The 22,286-nt window shown below is 42.3% G+C and overlaps 1 long non-coding RNA gene across 1 annotated transcript; it reads left to right on the plus strand.

The window, feature by feature from the left end:
• The first annotated feature begins 5,643 nt into the window (after positions 1 to 5,643).
• LOC117489639 lies at positions 5,644 to 6,431 on the plus strand. The gene is made up of 3 exons (XR_004556613.1): positions 5,644 to 5,791; positions 6,078 to 6,142; positions 6,306 to 6,431. It is a non-coding gene; the product is annotated as an uncharacterized LOC117489639 (long non-coding RNA).
• Positions 6,432 to 22,286: the final 15,855 nt, after the last annotated feature.

The raw sequence follows: 22,286 nt of genomic DNA on the forward strand, positions 1-22,286 counted from the left end.
GAAGGTTTTGCCAAAATATTACCAACACATCAACTTCCCGACGCGCGGGGGAAACATACTGGACCATGTTTATTCCCCTTTCCGGAATGGATATAAGGCTCTCCCTCGCCCTCCCTTCGGCAAATCAGACCATATCTCACTACTGTTGTTGCCTGCTTACAAGCAGAAACTTAAAAGGGACAGACCGATAACAAGGACAGTACAACGATGGAGCGAGGAGTCAGATTCAGCACTGCAGGATTGCTTTGCATCTACGGATTGGAGTGTGTTTGAGGACAATAACATCAACACACACACGGACACTGTCATCTGCTACATTGGGAAATGCATCGATGACGTGGTACCGAAGGTTTCTGTACGGACATTCCCAAATCAAAAGCCCTGGGTAAACGGTGAGGTGCGCGGCAAACTGAAAGCGCGCACTCTCGCGCACACAGCGGGAGATTTGGAGGAGTACACGAAGTCTAGGTATGATCTCCGGAGAGCAATTCAAAATGCAAAGAGACAGTACAAAGACAAGGTGGAATCTGACTTCAAAGGCTGTAACACTAGGAATATGTGGGCGGGACTAAGGACAATGACTGACTACAAAGGAGCAGCGGGGGGTGCTGCGGGAGTGTCTGCGTGCGCATCTCTCCCAGATGAGCTAAACAGTTTTTTTTGCACGCTTTGAGAGCAGCCAGGCTGTGGAGGTACAGAGGGACCAGGAGCTACACTGCCCTTTTGTTTTAAATAGGGCAGATGTGTGTAAATCCTTTAAAAGGGTTAACCCACACAAGGCTCCTGGACCTGATGGCATCCCTGGCCGTGTTCTCAGGGTGTGTGCAGTTCAGCTGGCAGAGGTGTTCACAGACATCTTCAACAGGTCCCTGCTGCAGTCTGTAGTCCCCACATGTCTTAAACACTCCACCATCATTCCTGTCCCCAAAAAGACAATCATCACCTGCCCCAACGACTACCGCCCAGTAGCACTCACCTCCATCATAATGAAGTGCTTTGAGCGGTTAGTCAAATTATTCATCACCCTCCTCCCTCCCTGAATCTCTGGACCCCCTGCAGTTTGCCTACAGAGCAAACAGGTCCACAGACGACGCCATAGCCCTCACCCTCCACACTGCCCTCTCACACCTGGACCCGAAGAACAGGAACACATATGTGAGAATGCTGTTCATTGACTACAGTTCAGCATTCAACACCATTGTGCCCTCCAAGCTGGCCATCAAGCTCAGAGACCTCGGGCTCAACAGCGCCCTCTGTGACTGGATCCTGAACTTCCTGACGGGCAGACCCCAGGCAGTGCGGGTGGGAAATATCACATCCTCCACCCTGATTCTCAACACCGGTGCCCCTCAAGGCTGCGTGCTCAGCCCTCTCCTCTACTCCCTGTTCACCCACGACTGCGTGGCCACACACAGCTCCAACACCATCGTGAAGTTTGCTGATGACACGACCGTCATCGGCCAGATCACAGACGATGACGAGACGGCGTACAGAGAGGAGGTCGAAAACCTGACATCTTGGTGCCAGGAGAACAACCTCCATCTCAACATCAGCAAAACTAAGGAGCTGATTGTGGATTAAAGGAAGCAGCAGGGAGAGGGACACGCCCCCATCGCCATCAATGGGACTACGGTGGAGAGAGTCAAAAGCTTCAGGTTCCTTGGGGTCCACATCACTGAGGACCTGACATGGTCTCTTCACACCACCACCATCACCAAGAAAGCTCGACAGCGGCTCTTCTTCCTCCGCAGGTTGAGGAGGTTCAAAATGGATTCCAGGATACTCTGCAACTTCTACAGGTGCACGATAGAGAGTATCCTCACTGGCAGCATGACGGCCTGGTACGGCAGCTGCACCGACCTCGATCGTAAGGCTTTACAGAGGGTGGTGAAAACTGCACAGCACATCACCAGGACGGAGCTGCCATCCATGGAGGACCTTTACTCCCAGCGGCTCAGGAAGAAATCACTACGGATTATCAAAGACCCCCATCACCCCAGCCACAAACTGTTCTTTCTGTTGCCGTCTGGCAGACGTTACCGCAGCATCCTGGCAAGGACAAGAAGATTCGGAGACAGTTTCTTCCCGCGGGCAGTGAGACTGTTAAAAAATTGAACTGTTGAAACAACTTCAAACATTCAACTGCTACTCAGTAGTATGTATCTAATACCTAATATATATATATCATTCCAATAACTTGTATATAGACTCATACTGCACTATTCCACATCATAACTTTATTTCATTTTTATAACTATTATTATTTTTGTATTGCTCATGCTCTTATTGTTATTATGTTATGTTATTATGTTGCATTGTTGGAGAAGCCTGTGACATAAGATTTTCAACTGCATAATTACTCTGTAGCTATGTCAGATTGACAATAAAGAACCTTGAAACCTTGAAACCAGGTCTCGTCGGTGCGAGCTGGAGCCCGCCCTGGCCAACGTCACGGGAGCCATCGCCGACGCCGCGCCCCTACGTCGCACAGCTGTCTCAACAAGCCTGCACCTATCAGACTCGAGCACCACATCTTCTCCAAAGGCGAATGGAGACGAGCCAGGATGAGAGACCACCCCCGAGCATTGATCACCATCTCGATGGACTCGCCAGTCGGGCTGAGGGATGGCACCAGCAACCGGGGCTCGGCCGACGGAGCTCGGATATCCGACGGAGCGGACACTGGCGCGCAGTCGGACCTTTGGTCTCTGGAGGAGTTCCTGGCCTGCGGTTTCGCGCGGGACGACTTGCGACCCGTCAGCCTCAGCCTGTCGGCCGCCAACCGCTCCCCTATAGCCATCGAGGGAGCGTTCTTCGCCAGGCTCTCGACGACCTGCAGCGGGGGGCGTGTTACATCCTGCCGTTCCATGGTATACGTGAGCAGCTCAGTCCGGGCCATGTACCTATCCTACGAGTCGTTGCTCAACCTCGGCCTCTTGCCCGTGGGCTTCCCGTCGGACGACATTGCAGGGGGGCCCCAGGACGGGTGTGGCCCTGACACGGCTGACACGCCAGACCAGCCCTTATCCGTCAATGCGACGAGGTCAACCAACGGCGGCTGCGTGGGGCCAGGTGACCCCCAGGACGCCCAGTGCTCATGTCCTCAGCGCACGGTCCCCCCGGCGCGCCCCGCAGCTCTGCCATTCCCTTGTACGCCAGAGAACAACAGCCGGATGAAAGGTTGGCTGCTCGGGAGATATGCCTCGTCGACATTCAATACTTGCCCCCATCGGGCACTACCATGCATGGAGGGGCCACCTATCGAGATGCACGTGGACCCCGCAGCTACGCCTAAGGCATGCCACACCGCGGCTACAGTGCCTCTACACTGGCAGCGGAGGGTCCACGATGACCTCCTGCGGGACGAAGCCCTCGGGGTCATTGAACGCGTACCATACGGCGAGCCAGTGGCGTGGTGCCATCGCATGGTAGTCACTCGGAAGCACGACGGTTCCCCCCGCAGGACTGTGGACCTCTCCCCCCTCAACAAGTTCTGCCAATCCAGAACACCATCCACTATGACACCGACCTGGAGCAACCCTGGTGGAGGACCATCGACTTCCTGACGCGTGTCGGCCGGTCGGGCATCGTGTTGAACCCGGACAAGCTTCAGTTCGCGGAGAGGTGCGTCGACTTCGCCGGCTTCAGGGTGTCGGAATCTACCATCGAACCGCTCCCGAAATACTTGGACGCCATCCGGGACTTCCCCACCCCAGGCTCCACGACGGACATCAGGAGTTGGTTTGGCCTCGTCAACCAGGTGGCTAACTACGCCCAGCTGCGTGACACGATGGCCCCATTTAAGCCGTTCCTCAGCCCGCGCTGTGTGTTCCTATGGTCCCCCGTTCTGGAGGAGGCCTTCCAGACGTCCAAGCAAGCCATAATGGAGGCCATCCGCGAGGGCGTGGAGATCTACGACATGCAGAAGCGTACCTGCCTCCGCCCTGACTGGTCCATGCGTGGCATTGGCTACTTCCTGCTCCAGCAACATTGTCACTGTGCCTCGGGCATACCGGACTGCTGTCCAGGAGGATGGAGGATCACCCTCGCGGGTTCGCGTTTCCTGTCCCCTGCGGAGCAGCGCTATGCGGCCGTCGAGGGAGAGGCCCTAGCTGTGGCCTGGGGTCTGGAACAGACGCGGTACTTCACGCAGGGGTCCGACAACCTCGTCGTGGTCACCGACCATAAGCCATTGGTGAAGATCTTTGGTGACCGTACGCTGGATGAGATAACAAACTCGCGTCTGTTTAGACTCAAGCAGCGCACCCTCCCATGGCGCTTCGACATTGTGCATCTGCCTGGCAAGAGCAACTATGCCGCTGATGCCACGTCAAGGCATCCTTCCCCCTCGGGCTCAGCGAACGGCCTCTTACTGGGGCTGCCGAGCGGGCCTGACGCCGTGGAGTCAGCACTCATGGCCTCCATCCGCGACGACGCACGGGAGCTCGGAGCCGTCTCTTGGCCCCTCCTCGCACGGGAGACAGCGGCTGACGGATGCCTCGGCCACCTCCTCCAACTCATCGAGCAGGAGGGTGGGATTGACGTTAACGACCCTGCCCTGGCGAGTCTGTCATCGGTCTGTGAGTCCGTCTACGCACAGGACGGCGTCCTGCTCTATCGGGACCGTGTCGTGGTCCCCCCATCCCTCCGTGGGAGAGTCCTTCGGCATCTCCATGCCGCTCACCAGGGGACCTCAGCGATGGGGCAGCATGCCCGAGCCATAGTTTACTGGCCCGGGATGTCCGGGGACATTCAGGCCACCAGGGACGGGTGTGCAGACTGCAACCGCAATGCTCCGTCACAGGCGGCTACACCCCCCCTGCCGTCACCACCCCCGTCCACGCCATTCGAGGCGGTGTTTGCTGACTTCTTCGACTATGGGGGCCGCCACTACCTAGTTGTCGGGGATCGGCTTTCGGGCTGGGTAGAGGTCCTGAGTTCTACGGCGGGTACTGCCCTGGCGGGCTCAGCTGGCCTGGTCCAATACCTGCCGGCACGCTACGAGCCCGAGTCCGGCAGCTGGATACGGGATTTAGACCGTTAATCTATTCCAGCCTATAGCTTTCCGGTCTGGGGGGGATGAAGAGTTTATCGCCGGCCACTAGAGGGCAGCGTGTCACTGCTGTCGCACAGGATATGCCGTGCTCTGACCCGGTAGTACTGAGCAGCCATCTTAGTTCAAACATTGTTCATTCACTCCGCCTCGTGTCGAGACGTTCATCCACTCACACATGTAAAACTGTTCCCACTATTGTTGGTGTATATATACGTGGTGTCGTAGCATATATTTGTGTTGTGTTAATGATGACATGCATGTATGTAATACTTTGTCAGCTTACCTCACTGTATTACTCTGTTACAGGGTGTCGTCATCTTTGTCATTAAAACACTGAAACTGACATTGAGGAGTGTGTTTCTTCATATATATATATATCTATATAGATATATATATATCTATATGTAGCTGGCGCTACTGTTTTATGGATTATCTGTCAGATCATTTTTGTACGTGGCTGGGCAGCCACTGCCCCTTTAAGACACACCCCCCTTCTTTAGTCAGCTGGTCTTTCCATATAAGGAAAACGCCGCAGCTGTACGTAGTTCAGCATCTCCCGCTACACTTGAAATGCCCACTGGCACCTCATCCAAATCAGCTGTGACTATTACGAGTGTGTTCTTGTTCTGGTCATCGTTGTCTGGCTGATAGGAGTGTATTTCCCCTATACGAGGCTTCTTGGCAGCCCCAGCAGAGACCGTGTAAAGAATCACCGCTGCGGAGGTGTCCAGTGAGGTGATATTTGAGTGGATGCTTTGCATTAGGGGTAGGGGCGACCAGAGGATTAGTTTGCTACTGTTTTGCCTTCCCTTTTCTCTTTTTTTGTTTTTTTGTTACATTTTATCGTGCCTAAATACTATGTTTGCCTATGTATTGATTTGCCTTCCTTCTATGTTTTGCTTATAGACTAGTTTGTTGTATCATTGTGTACAAACTAGTGATTGAGTTTTTAAAGCTACATCACCCTCCTTGTAACGACCCACCTTTTAATACTGTCTCTGTGCTTTTTATCCTTCTTCAGTGACAATCCTGTCCATATGTGGAGCGGAGCATGTGGGTTGCTGGGCACTTTTTGCATGCAGATAGGTATATGGGTGATTTGCAGTGATTGTTAATTGAAAGCAGCTACACGTGGTGATATTGTGATTCTGGAGGAACCCTCAGCATTTGGCCAGTTGAATCACTTACCTTTTTAACTATCACCATAGTCGTGATATTATAACCCTGCTATTTCTTCTCTCCTTGTCAGAGCCAGCCTCCAATTGTGAGATGTAGGTGTATCTACTGGGGAAGCTCAACAAGTTTTAATCTGTATTTTATAAATACTGAACTCTTACCTGATTATTTATGTAATAAACTTTTGTAAACATTTGAACTTGAGGCCACGTCCCTGTCCATCCTTTTACTCGTATCTGCGTGACTTGTCCTAAGGGCTCGCCTTGGGGAACCTAGGTTAGTGCCAAGTATCCTAACCCCCTTTATTATCGTAGCCCCCCCCCGGTGGGGCAGGTCATATATATATATATATCTATATATATATATATATATATAGATATATATGGATACTTCATTCATCCCAAATTGTGAAATGTGTGGAAACAAGTATAAACATAATAACATTAAATAAAAGCAATAGACAGGAATATATGCATATACAGTAGAAAGGACACGATGAATATTATAACATTTAATGTAGCCTTACTATGAAGGCTGACCTAAATACGGTGCTTTTCTACAGATTACTTTACCACTGCACTGGTAAGGTAAAACTAGGCCGATTAATAAGATGTGAAGTGCTTTGTAACTTTGACCCGCTTGACTGAATACACAAAAAACAATGAAGAAAGAGTTATCTCTGGGGCTGCTTCGCTGCTGTAGCTCACAACACAAACTAACTGTACCACTATAACATGATGATGGTGATAAAGAATGCATACGTTCCGCTGTTCATAATAATAATACAAAACAGTGCATTAAACAAACCATCATGCTCTTACTTTGAAATCATGCGGAAATGTCGTCATCAGCAGGCCATCACGTGGTTTCCGAAAATAACCGAGTGACACGAGTAGATTTTAGCCGAGACCGGCAGGAGGTTAGTCTCAACACTCTGTGTGAGATTTCAGATCCACAAGTGCATTTTTGGTTGACAAATACAAAATGAATTCACAAATGCCTGATCGAAAGTTGTCAATGTTAAAGAAATATTCACAGATCTTTTTTTTTATTTGTGAAAATATTTACCGTATTTGCAGATCCGTTATTTGTGGTATTGAGGTTTTTTTAAATCCTCTGGAGCAGAGAGACGAGCTGTGGATTATTGTTATTGATTAATGCATCGGTGTTTCTTAGGGTCAAAAACACTAAACTCATTACTTAAAATGAAAGTGTTTAGTTTATTTAATAAAAGAGCACATGTTCAATGTGAAAAGTGACAGTAGATAGATTAGTTGCAATTTGGTGCTATAAATAATGTATTATTAAAAAAGAAAAAAGAAACACCTTGAATTTCAGGGGGGGTGCGCGCGGGGCTCCGTTGACTAATGCTTATTAAATAATCTTAATGTAAAGAGTTAACCTATTTTTTTTTATGTTGAACTTGCTATGCTGTATTAATGAAGTGTATAAACAACTATATCATAACAAGTTTAACAAGAGCAATTTTATTGCTTTCATCAAATTCAAATATGCTTTTATCGTCTGTTTTGATCATCTAATATTAGAACATGCGGCTCTGAATTCAAGAGACAAATTGTGGGACTGTGATGGTTTCTGCCTACACACACCTGGTTATTGCCTAAAAGTCATATCCAGAATGCTTAATGGCCTCATTTAGCTGAGGGGAGGTGAAGGTGCTTTTAGCCTGCCACATTTTCTTAATTGTTTTTTAATTACACCTCAGACTGTATCATCTGCAGTAATTTGAGACAGCAGGTCAGTTTCCTGATGGAGTGATAAAACATGAATGACAACTATGGTGTAGTTCTTGTAAGGCTTCCAATTCAATCCATTCTAAGTTGTTAATAGTGAATATCTAATTAATTTGAGCACAATAATTACTCACTTGCTGATTTAAGAATTCTGTAAGTGTAAAGTTATGACATGTTTTGCTTGTACACGTTAGAGCCCAATATGGTGTCCTTGATTCTGAAGTAATATTTGCTGAGCCCATATTCACTGTACATTCAGGCCTCTCAACAAGCCATGCCTGCTGGAAATATCCAGCTGTCATACAGAAGATGATGACCTTGAAGTGGGGAGCAAGGCACCCTTCCTTTCAGAATCAGAATACCTTTATTAGTCCCACAAAGGGGAAATTTGCATTTGTTACAGCAGGAAAGAGCCACAGACAGCTTAATGTTAAAAAAGTACTAAGTTATGATATAATACAAATATAATAAGAAAAAGTAAAACTAAAGAAAAAATACTTTTCCTCTACCCCTTCCTTTCCTCTACTTCCTTTCCTATACCCCCTTCCTTTCCTCTACCCCTTAAAGATTTCAGATTCCCCTACTGTCCATGCAAAATACTTTCTAGTTAATATCTTAGTGATAGAAGAAGCCATGCCAGCACACTGATGTCTGCCCAAACTTGTCTCCATGTTTCTGGCTATATGTGACTTCAGACAGACTCTAGAACATGTTGGTGTTTCATGCTGCTTTGGTGGTCAAGTAAGTCTGAAAGAAGACTGCAGCAAAAAGCCTAAGGCCATTTTTTTTTTTTTACTTCACTTCAATAGTCAGGCAAATCTAAGAGACGCCAGTCTAGTGTGAGTTATGTGGATTAAGAAATGTTGGTTAATGCCAACCCCAGCCCCTACAGCTAGATAGTCTCATGTAGTGGAGAAGAGATGGTTAGATATCTTAATATCAGAATCTACCTTCTCACAGCTCTTGTCAGTAGCAACAGCGCCCTGCTCAATGTTTATATGTCAGCACTGTTTGCAGGTTAGCAGCACATGCCCTCCCCTGAGCAGAAGATACTTTGATTTCTTATAGGCCTACAGTAAAATCAGTATCAGTGATTAGTTGAACCTATATAGTCCACTGCATTGGGAGTTATTGTTTAGATTAGATTAGATTAGATATTGTTCTCAGGGGGAAATTAATTTTCACAGCACTGTAAATCTACACAATATACATACAATATATAAACACACATGGCAGTAACACTCTGCGAGGCCTGTATGACCTTAACTTGTTGTCCGTACAAGGTGAAATTGGAGGGTCCCTGTTGACGGGATGATTCTGTTGGTGGTGTGCGTATAACATGTCCATTTACAGTAAAACACCCCTTACCTTTTTTTTCAAGACTCTGGTTTGCGGAGGATACCAAAAAAGTCCTAGAAAGACAAGGTAAACTTAACTATGTGCATTTAAAAAAGAGGAATAGTTTCGGCAAAAAGGTACCATGGGGTCAGATTATAATTTTCCAAAGGGGGGTTCGTTTAGCATGAAACACTTGAAATAACTAAAGGACAAGTTAAACAAGAAAGTAGAAAGAAAGGGAGGTGATAGAAAACTATTTCTGCAAAAAAGTTAGCAATGATTGAGTCAGACCGAAACATTTCAGATGTGTGTATCTCACACTGCACTGTAACTTTTATTCATGTATCTTTGCTTTTAAATGAGTGTTTTTAAATGTAATTTTATAATATGTTTCTTAATGCTCTTAATGTCTTTCATTTTTTTTTAAAGCACTTTGAATTGCCTTGTGTTGAAATGTGCTATACAAATAAACTTGCCTTGCCTTACCTGTGTGCGTTAGTGGCAATATCCTGATTAGCCAAACAAGTACATGAACATATCAGTTTTCTGCTCCACATGACTTATTGAGGTGGCTTATAAGGCCTTTAGATGGCTAAATATCATTTCACTAATGTTGTGATCCTATATTTGAAATGATGGTGGACATATTTCAAACTACAGTTAATGGCAAAGAAATCAGATGTTTGAAAGCCCACGGAAAGCATACACATGTTTTTCCTTGTATTCCCTCCCCCGCTTTGCTTTCATTATGTGTCAATCACATCTAACTCCAGTGAAGTGGAAGCAGTCAATATCACCCTTTTCTGTACCATGTGAAGGATGAACTCTAATCGTGGACTGCATTGGTCCTGCTAGGGAAGGCTCATCTTCCAAATACAATCGGTTCAAGCAGAAAGAACAAGAGCCCAGATTGCTTTTAAAAATCTTGAGAATCTATGTGTGCTATAAATAATGCTTAGACTTCTAAGCACAATGTAATATCTTTACTGTGATTTACTTAATGTGTGATCCTGCAGCCATGTAATTGTTCAAGGTTGTTGAAATAATCTTAAATGATTATAAACCTTCATCACTGAAAAGTTTTAACATTCAAACAAGCTATTGAAAGCTCCAGTAGTATGTTATTTATAATATGGAACTTCATCTATCATTTATCTTTATAGATAGAATAGAATATGGAGGGATGAAACCCTCTTTTAATGGTCACACATGCAGAGCACACAGCACACACAGTGACATTTGTTCTCTGCATTTAACCCATCCTAGTACCAGGAGTCTAGTACTAGGAGCAGTATTACAGTATTATCTGAATGCCTTTGATATTATAGTATTGCTTGCTATTCAGTATAAGAAATCAAAGATGGTAGCAACTGCCTACCCTAGTGTGACAGCATACTGTAGCACAGCTACAACGGCAAACCCATTAAACAACATTGTTGAATGTAATATCCAAATGATGGTTGCTGCTGGTGGTAATAGTGCCTTAAGGTTATAGCTGTCAGTGATCATCTCCGGCAATGAGCATTACAGACTGAGCCCTCCCCACACCCGTCCTCCAGGACCCATAAAGGCCACCCTGCGCTTTTGTTCAGGCAATCAAGATATGCATGGACATTAGTTTCGAAAGCCAAATGGTGCAATTCAACCCTGACCTGCCTTCAGCTTAAAATGAATTGAGACTAAATTATTCTCCCCCAGTTACTTTCCTATGCAGCACCGTCATAAAGAGCAGTCGCTCTAATTTCCTTTGACAAATCGTTAAAGAGCCCCGGCACTAATGTGTCAATTCATCTCCACTCGGGCTACTTTACAGTATAGTATCCACACACACACGCACACTCACACTCACACTCACACTCACACTCACACTCACACTCGCAGACACAGTATTTAAACAAAATAAGAATAGCAGCACAGTGCAATGTAATATCATTTTGTTTACACAATTTAAAATCTACAAACTCCTTATGTACATATCTCTGCTTTAAAAAAAACCCCAAGCTCTTCTTTTTAGTCCTCAGTCATTTATGCAATTACTTTTTTGTGTTAAATTATTTTTGAATATCTGTAACAAGGGTTATAAACACTAATGTGCCGCCTCAGTTTCCAACACATTTGTCCGTTGAATTAAAATGTGTATAAAAGGAATAATTTTGCACCTTTTTAGAAATGTAGATATTGCCCTGGGATTTGTGATGTGTGACATTCAAACTAAGTGATTTGCTCAGTATATATATGATCAAAATGATATTCAATTAAATGTGAAGAGTTCTCACCCTTTCATGTTTTCCGCTTTTGTAATGCTGGCCTACATTACAAAGAGCTGCACCTGTGTGTTTGTATTGATCAAACGGAGAGACAGGGGAGGCTACGGCCAGTTAAAAGCAGTAGACAGCATAGATGTGTACACACTATAATGATAGACCCTATAAAGCTTATATATAAGGTCTGATTTGTCCTTTTGATGTATCCCCGTTAATTGTGTGCTGGACATAAGAAATCATCTGAAACCTAAAAAGGGAAAGACTATTGATGACCTTAATGAATGCATTTTTGTGTGTGTGTGTGTGTGTGTGTGTGTGTGTGTGTGTGTGTGTGTGTGTGTGTGTGTGTGTGTGTGTGTGTGTGTGTGTGTGTGTGTGTGTGTGTGGTGTGTGTGTGTGTGTGTGTGTGTGTGTGTGTGTGTGTGTGTGTGTGTGTGTGTGTGTGTGTGTGTGTGTGTGTGTGTGTGTGTGTGTGTGTGTGTGTGTGTGTGTGTGTGTGTGTGTGTGTGTGTGTGTGTGTGTGTGTGTGTGTGTGTGTGTGTGTGTGTGTGTGTGTTAAATCCTATACCCCTAAAACTTCTCATTTGCTGTGATATACAGTAGTTCAACAAAAGGAACTTCTTAAAAAAAAACTATTTCAGATAGGTACTAATTTCTATCTGGGATTACTTGTTTACTTACAAAAGTAAGAGGCAAAGAAGATTGTTTTATATTTTTAATAAAAAGTATTATTCTCACAGTCTACATTGTGGAAGACTTCATTTTCACATTTGCATATTTCAAGAGGCAGAAATGGTAATTTACAGGAGGCTTCTGTAAGTGTGATGGGGTAATAAACCACCTTATAAATGTAATCCAGCCACACCACTTTATCATACCTTTTTTTTTTTATCTGACACATTTGATCGTTAATATGGTTTGGAATATGAAGAAAGTCGCATCAGAACAGCTTCCAAACAGTGACAGTAAACAGGCTTTTTATATTCTCTGATTTGAGAAACAGCATTGCATTTACAAGCTAGGTTACAGAAGACATACGGCAAACAGAAAGGGTCGGCCAAGTTACATGGAAAGCCTCAATGCTAAACCCTCTTGTCTCCACATGCCAACAGGGAGTAAATGAGGCCCTTCTTCAAGCAATACTCAGTCTTTCTTCAGAGTTTGCATGGTGGTGTCTTTCTTTATTCACATTTCCAAAAACCCAAAACACTAGCACAAAATTGAAAGAAATTGACAAACCGCACGAGTATCTGCCCTTAAAGGTCTCCTATCATGCAAAATGCACTTTTGTATGTCTTTTATACATACATATGTGTCCCCGGTGTGTAAGGGAACTCACTAATTGTCAGAAAACAAAACCCTCTCTCTTTTCCTCCATACCCAAATATCTAAAACCGGGGGTACAACGGAGCTGATCCAGATCAGCTGCCGATATGACGTAATATCGGAAATGTGGGCTGGCTTTAAACCAAGCGGCAAACTCTGGGGAAGAGCCGGGACGCCAATACGGAAGTGCCACAAACTGCAGTTCATATATTGGCCGATAGGCGATGACTGCAGAAAGGAGCAATTTCCATAGACCCCAATGTTAAAATGCCCATTTTCACAGCAGAAAAAAAACGTTTCTAGCCCTGGCTCCAATACATTTTATTATGTATATAGTTAGATTCCACCTTCGTGATTATGAATCTGTGAGTGAATTGTTTTCTAACGCGACCCTTTTATTTATATTAGGTCTTAAAGTTTTTGCATAAATTAGGGCGTGGTCACATTGAGTGACAGCTCTGTCAGGTGACTGCTGCTGTTAGCTTTTTGTCTCTCTGCTAGCTGCTCCGTCCGTGAAGCTACAGGGACACTGCCTGCCCAGTTCATCCAGGGAACACAACTTGACCCCGGCCGTGTTTGTTTGTTCTTCATGCTTATATATCGGACTATTGTGACTCGCTCTGCGGTTAAAACAGACGGTGCATGAATGCCGTTTTGCGTTAAGTGAAATTCGAGTACTTTATTTATGTGTTTATGATACGTAATGAATGTTAAGGCTTGGGTTTGCGTGTAAGCGAGTGGTAGCTATGCTCAAGTATGTAGACAAGCTAACGTCGAAGTAGTGTATGTGAAATCAACCTCACAATAAGATGTGTGTATATTACAATTATTAATGTCATATTTTCAAGATGATTACTTAGATATTACAATATGGTTGGTTGAGCTGGAGTTCATTATTGAGTTTACACGTTAACGTCACAGTCATCTGAAGAACGAACCCAAACGTTGTTGTTTTTATTAATTGCATTACCAAATTGGTATCAAATAAACAGTAACACAACAGCATTGGTAACACAACTTCCAAAGTTACAGTAAAATAAAAAGAACCCTGACTCGGACAATACACAATCCAACATGTTCAACAGAAGAGAATAAGTTATATTGTTTGTACACATGGTTCTTTACATATATATCTGTTTGTTTAAAGTTTCCAGGTGATGCAGACAGGATGGACCAGAGAGTGAGAGACAGAACTGGACTCCTCACAGCAGTGAACTTCAGCACAGGTACAAATACTCTTTTTTCATACTGTACAAAGAATCAAGAAAGATATTGGTTTAAATAAATGAAGTATTGACTTTAATACACTGATATACATTCCATTAAACAATACTAAATACTAGATCACCTACACATCAGTGAAGTTGAGGGTTTTTTCCATGCAAAGGGTTACATTTAAATGTTAACAAGCAAGTCAGCTTTCTAATTTAAGGTATTGAAGGCAAAGCTATTAGTGAGAACTGCTACTATTTATCTCTCAATATTGTCTGTAAAAAACGTGGTAAAAGTTATGATTTCAGTGAGAGAACAGAGCAAGCTTCTACAGTTGCACTAAGTTTTGATAACAGTTCAATATTATTTTGATAATAAAATATATTTCAATGTTGATGAATTTCATACTGTTCATTCATAATCTGATTGTCTTTGTAGCTCACTGTTGAAATAAAATAAAACATTACAATTACAAAATAATTATATCTACAGCCCCTAAACACAAGCACACCTCTTTCATAAATAACACACTTGTTCTGCAATAATATGTTTTATGTTTCCTGTAATTTTTGTTAGGAAAGGACATGCCTGAAAGACACGACTCAACATGTTCTCCTTCTCTGAGGGTCAAGAAGAACATCCAAGAGGAAAATTAAAAGCTGATGTTATGAGATTTTAAGACCAGTACAGGACATTCACTAAGAAACTACTTTTATTGTGAAGTCAGCTGATCGAATGCACCTATTTCCACATCTACACTCCATCAGCTGATTAATTCTATTTGCCTCACTTTATGAGCTTCACAACATGTACCTTGTACCGCAGAGTTTGCAACGCAAATAAATGGGGCCAATCTTCAGTCGGATGTGAATGTGTAATCTAACATTTTCAGTAAGAATAATGGACAAAAGGAGTGCAAATACAAATTCAATTTATTGAAATCTGAACCAAAAGTTAATCAAACATGTTTTAAATAAAAAAGCACATATGGACAGAAGGTGTAAACCTATTAAATGTATAAGTAAACACATTTAGTCAAATAAAGTGACAGACAAGGCCTGATCAGGTGGTATCAGCTATGCATGGGCTCCTCCATCAGGTCTGATCCTCCTCACAGAGGAAAGCCCCTCAGTCCTCTCCAAACCAACAGACTGGACGTCCATCACACGGAGGTTTCTCTCTGAAGTCTCTGCAGCTCTCTGGACACCACGCTGTCTCAATCCGTCCACACTGAATATGAGAGGGGAAAATGAAAATAATAAATGCTTTAGACAATAAGAAATATAAAGTTGACTGTTGAGTTGCTCAGTTTTTTTAGATTGTCAATACTATTACTGTATAACTAATATCCCAGGTTAAGAGGCACCTTCAAATAAAGATTGGTCTTTAAATACATTTTGTCTTTTGTATTGTTTGTCTAAAGTCAAGGATCTAGAACTGGTACTTATAGTTTTAATGATACAGTCTGGTTATAATGCGGTTTGGAGGAGGCCTCACAGGTAAGAGCACTAACTAGCTACCATCACATGCACCTTAGCTTAACTTAAATGTATTAAACGTATAATTAAGTGATAGCAAAATATAAATAACTAATGTCATACAAACATATTAATATTTGTTGATTCCAGTGTTGCATTTAGCACATTGCATACAAACGTTAAGGGATTTTAAGATTCTGAAGTATTATGCTAAAAACTCAATAACTTAGATTATTATTTATAGTTTTGCTGAATAGTTTCATGTCCGCTTACCTTAGAAACGTAAAATGTGACGGCAGTGTGCTGATGGGGAAGCATGTTAGCTTAGCTTCTTAGCTTGAGCTAGCTCTGTTACTTCCCAGCTGGAGGCAGAAGGTCCCGCCTCGGCTCCGCCTCTTTGCCCTTATTTGGAGCAGGCGGGAGTTAGACTCAGACGTCACTGTCGAGCCGTTAGTGGCCGACTCCGCCTACTAAGGGCTTCTCGGCAACTCTGCAGAATCCTATGGGTGACGTCACGGACCCTACGTCCATTTATATATACAGTCTATGCTTTAAACCCACGGCCCTATCAAAAACGTTGCTATCAGAAACAATGCGCTACATATTTTGGAAGTAATATGGTCTTTGTTTACATTAGCAAGCATCGCTAACACTCAGAGCTAACGCTGTACTCGAGAGAGTATGTGTAAAAAAGCATGATATACCAAGATCCAGAATCAGCACTTCTCTGCAGGGCTGGAATAGAGCGGTATGAGGCATGGCTAGAATGGGTGATTTGTTTGGTATTTTGAGCAAAACACTTCATAGACATGTTTTATATATATTTGTATATCTGAGACTTATAATATATGCCTAAAAGTAGTATACTGTAATAGGAGACCTTTAAGTTAACTACAAACATTACAGTGATAAATTCATTATTTACAAAATTAGGAGGCATGTCTTATGATACTATAATACTATGTCTGAGTAGTAAAATACCTCCATGCCATTTTCCCCAAACAATGCACCAAGCTATGTATTTTCACTAAAAAGACATTGAATCATACATGAATATCTTATTTGTCATTCAAGCTAAGCATTGCTTGCATGCTGAAAGTTAGGGACCTCATTCTCTATGTAGTGTTCTGCTTTGAGTCAGCTGTAATTGAAGCGCCAATTTTTTCTTTTACATGTTGCACTCCGTGCTTGTTTCCTGGATGTGCAACAAAGTTTTAAAAATACCAAACTGATCCGATATACTGCAGTACTACAATGTTCCATGTGTGTAACGTTTGAGAGGATTGGAAGCACCTTTTGAAGCACTCTCATCCAAAAAGTCTAGTATGTCCATTGGTTTTGGTCACTAATTGATTTTCCTGGTGATGGAAAAAGCTATTCTTTGTTGGTGTTTGTCATGTTGGTTTGAACTAAAATATGATGATTATTAAACCAAGAGTAGAATGCATGGTGTGCACATGCTTAATTACACATAGTATCAAATATAGGGACATATTTCAAGAAAAAACTGTCAACATTACCTTGTTTAGTAGAGCATGTGTAAACATGCAGTGGATTTGGAGCATTGCCCCAAATCTTTTTTTAATTGTGGGGGCGGGACAAGTGATCTTCCTTTTGTGGCTGTTCTCAGTCTAATGCCGCTAAGACTATTACGATCGAACCATGGCAAAGGCTTTGGGAAGTCTTTTGTTAAGTAGATGTTAGAGTATAAGCGATAACAAGATTGAGTTGCTTTCATGGCCCACAACAAAGTTTTGGATAATCCACCGCCAGAGTAGGGGTAATGTGGTGTGGCATCAACAGGAAAGGCTTCAAGCTCATCTTATTTGTTGCTTCAGCTGATTCCAAAATTAAAATCTTCTCTACCTTAACAGCATAAATAAAATATAAGCAGGCACCGATGACTCATTTACCTTTAATACCTTCATGAAAATATAAAGCCTACCCTAAAGAGGTTCATCTTAAAACAACAAGATGAAAAAACTCAATCTACTCTAATTGTATATGCTGTGTATATACCGTATATATGGCAGCATAAATCATTACCAACTAACTGTTTCTTTATTCTTTACAGAATTTGGTACAAGCAGGAATAGGAACGATGAATGAAGAAAAAGTATCATTATATAATAAAAGAATGGCTATTATAATAATATTAATATTCGTTTTTTGCTTGTACCTAGTTGTTTTGTTTGCACTTGTACCTAGTATCATCCTACTAAAATATAAATAAAGCAATTTCATTATATAAAAATAACTGATCTCATTTTTAATCAAAAATAATTGTGATTTTCAATTTAGCCTTAAGAGTGCACCAATAAGCATTTAAAGCTGCACACTTCAACAAGTACATATTGTGACCTTTTTGACTCGCGGCAGCAACAGTAGAAGTTGCATATGCGTATAGTTTCATAATTTCCCCCTCAGTTGGTCAACAGATGTTATTATCATCTGTGAATTTGTGAAGCCTTGTCTGCAATGCATGTAGTATGCTGTTTTGTTATTTTCTGATTTCTACCACTGTTTTTTGTTTCATTGCACTTCTTTCTCAGTGTGGTTATATTTTCCTTCTTTATAGCAGGTCATGAACCTAGCAGTGAGTGTACGTTAGTGCCAACGCTGGCACAGAAGATTTGTTCATAGGCGATTAACGTGGTCCATGTTCAGGTTCACAGTCAGCAGCAAGCAAGCAGCAAACAAATCACAGAATGAGCAGGAAGGTGAGACGGCAGCAACAGCCTTCAGGGAAACAGGAGTAGTTTGTACTCCAAAACAGCATATCATTGGAGTTTAGGAGCTGCTGTGATAGCAGGTGGCAGATCACCACTGATAAGAATGAGCAGTAGGTGTCAAGGATGGGGATTTGGGGTCTGGATTATTCTGAATGACTGGGACTTTCTGGAAAGCAGGCCCGCCCCTCCCTACACGCAGATCACGCAGACTGCGTGGGGCCTCATCTTGCGGAAGGGGCCTCAAATGCGGCGCAATTAAGCTAGCCACAGATAAAGTTAGCCAACCCTCACGGGGTGAAAACAGTATTTCCGGTCTCGAAGTTTTCATAATAAAACCAATGATCAAATGATTTAACAGTGATATCTGCAGTACTCATCCACTAAAAAACATCAGTTTATCCTTGTTAATTACACAATATTAATTGGTTTAAATTGTGTACAATGCTTTTGTGTTTTTCCCATAGGTTTTTCCCTTTCGATTCTGAGACACATTTCTTTTTTCATAGGTTTTGATAGGCTAAAACATCGAACTACCCATAATCCTGGATGTTTTAGCCGCAATGCACGTCGGGATATGGTGTTTATGCGATATGAAATCGGAAAACATTTAAAAAAAATAAAATAATACTTTATTCCGAGTGTTCTTGCTTTTCTCTTTGGAAGTCATCACATAACGGCATTGTAATACACGGTTTGGCTGCATTAAATATTACATATCTGCCGTAGTTCTTTATTTATAGAGCCTTGATTAGAAGACCTTTGGACAAACTGTAAGAAATGCCGCTGAAACTGAATACGTGACGTGGATCATAAATATAGCAGCAATTAAACAACATCTTACATTTCTCTTCACACAATACGTCGCCTTGCAGTATCAATAGTAATTCGGCTGACTTTTATATTTGATCCAATTGGTAGATATAGCTGTATTTACACCATAACGATAACGATTTTCTTTGAATTAAAGAATGTAATATACTGAGTTGAGAGAATAGTCAGGGGTGTTGGGTGATGGGAGACACATCTATGGAATCAGAATTTCAATAGCTGATATTATTATGTTTTAACTAGACCACTGGTTTTTTTTAACCCGCACCGCCTAGTGGTTAAAGCACGTTATTGAATTTTGTTCTTGAATGTTATATTTGATGAAAACATTTAAATATTAAGAGTAGCCTACATACAAAATAGGGGGAAAGTAGAAGGTCAAAGATAAATATTAAGTCTGACAAAGTACTTAACGTCTAATATATTGCAAAGTAACTAAAATAAATGTAGTGGACCCGTCCAAGTCCAGTTTTGGATAGTCTGCCGTGGTTCCATTCCATTTCAAAGAGCTGTTTGACGCTCGGCGTAACCTTGTCGCACTGCCACTCCAACATCCAATCACAGAGCTTGAGGACTAATCACAGGGTTTGTAAATCAAGGCGGATGTTGTAGTCCCAAACGATAGCTCGGGATTCTGGGTAGTGTAGTGTCTTCGGAAACTCTGTAGTGTCTAAACTCCGAAAAAATAATTTGTTTCTCCGAATCGAAGGTTAAAAACACAAAAGCATTGTAAACAATTTAAACCAATCAATATTGTGTAATTAACAAGGATAAACTGATGTTTTTTAGTGGATGAGTAATGCAGATATCACTGTGTAATCATTTGACAGTGAGGGGAATACTTCCGGTTTTATTATGAAAACTTTGAGACCGGCAATACTGTTTTCACCCCGTGAGGGTTGACGCCAACTTTACATGGAAGCTGCCGCATATACTTCTCCTGGCGAGACCTCAAATCATCTTCATAATATCTATCAAACTATAGATCCTACACATCCACTGGATGTAGATTATAAAAGTACAATATACACTTCTCGCTAGAAATCTAATCAAAAAGCATTTTAATGGCCAAACTATTGCACAATTTAGGATTTTCCAGAAAGGGTTATTTGTGAATAAAAGAATCTCCGGAGCGTTTGCAATCAACGGGAGCATGTTGACCACTAGAGGTGCTACACTTTAAAACGTGACTCTGGGTCGTAATAAGCTGCTGAATAATCGACCTATATGGTCGTTTTTTGTAGGAGGACAGGCTGTATCAGACACACCTTACAGATTGTGTGACTCAAGAAAATCTAATTTAAATTGGCGTGTAAATTAAATCTTGATGTGCTAAAACTAGGTAATAGGTATATAGATTGTCTTTTCGCTTTCTTGCTTTTGGTTTCTGTGCACTCTAACTTTCTCTATCTTTGTTTTGGAAAATGTTAAACGTAATCCTTTTAACAAACATACTGCATGTATGTGTCCTAAACTTCTACTGTGCCAAACATTATACTTTGAAAAGACATCCAAGAAGAGTTGTCACACATTTTCAGGAGGTTAGACTTAAGTAGAAAAAGTTACCAGTAATTGTAGTACCCTTTGGGCAACCTGAGGTGATGTGTGATGATTCATATACCTGCATTCAATTACACATATACACATATCAATTGTCAGGAAATACAAGACTGAGTAATGGATCACATTATGATGAATCACGTCAGCTCCACTTACTTACTCCAACAGTGCTTTCTCCAACAGTGCCAACAAAGGACCAATTGAGAACTGAAGTTCATGCACAGAACCGAAACGGTTAACATGCTTCTGAAAGTTCTCAAAACACTAAGTTAAGTAAAGTAATTATGCATTCACTCCATGCACACTAGACCAAGGGAAATCTGATTTGATCCACTGGGGAAATTGATCCACAGCTGGAGTTTTGTTCTCCTGCAGACAACACTGAAATGCTCCTCCAGGTTGTAGACCAAGTCTAGATTCACTTGCCAAAGCCCTGGAATCTCTGTGTCTCCAAGTCCTAATTGGCTTTTGTGATTGTCTCGTTAGAAAGCCAGGGTCCTATCCCCGAGATTCCCACTCAAGTGTGGGGGGCTATTCATTTTCACCGTGAGCCACTGAGCCCTAACAAGATGTCCGGTCCTGCAGGCAGGCCGCTGTGATCCTCCTGAGGGCAATCAGCAGACTCTCTCACCTCCTGTGTCTTAGAGAACGACTCCCTTAGGTGATGACCGCGGCCAGGGATCAAGGACTGTGTCACTATTACACTCTTACTCTTAAACACAAGTTCATTCCTCACTCCCAGTCCATCCTACTAATTAAACTTGATGCTCAGGAAGAATCCTGACCTCAGCTGCTTTAAAAACCTCAGTAATAATCATGGCCAATGCAGAGCTGCCACACAGAGTTAAGAAAAGCAGTTTTGCTTGAGTGTTTTTTTAAGGCATCCAAATCCTTGTTTGCACACTTGTTTGGCCCTTTAAGAGTGAAATGTTTCAGGGCATTTAATATTGGTGCCATGGGTACACGGCTATATTATTACGAGCAAAATTGCTATTAATAATATTGACAGCTAGGCATCTTATCTTTCTTAATATCCTGTTTAAAACATGTACTACTTTATTGATTGTGTAATTGACTTTTAAAATGCAACATTAGGAGGCCTCTCACGGTAACAAGGAGAGTGACTTTTAATGACATAAAATTGATTTACCAAGATGCCATGCAGATCTTTAAAGATAATGTTATAGCTCAAATACTTTATCATGGTAATAAATTGACATGTCACATTATTGGTCTTCTGGCGTGAAGCTGAGAGTTTCATAATCATTTGTAGATAGTAGAAAGACCGTCATCTCTTCGAGTAAACTCGGAGCCCCTCTTACTCTGAAGGCTGTCCCTTGTACAGAATACCATGGCAAATTGTTTACAGATGATTTATTTTGAATTAATTAATTTCAATGACAAGATTGGCTTTCAGAGCACAATAGTAATTTTCAAATCCAGACAAAAGAGCATGTGAATGTCGGTGGTACAGCTTGCACATCTTTAAACGCTGCTTTTCTCATAGTTCGAAATTAATTAATCTTGCTACGATAGTCAGTGGCCCAAGACGTTGTGTTTAT

The sequence above is a fragment of the Trematomus bernacchii genome, unplaced genomic scaffold (genome assembly GCF_902827165.1).
Source record: "Trematomus bernacchii unplaced genomic scaffold, fTreBer1.1, whole genome shotgun sequence".
In the NCBI taxonomy this organism is placed as follows: Eukaryota; Metazoa; Chordata; class Actinopteri; order Perciformes; family Nototheniidae; genus Trematomus; species Trematomus bernacchii.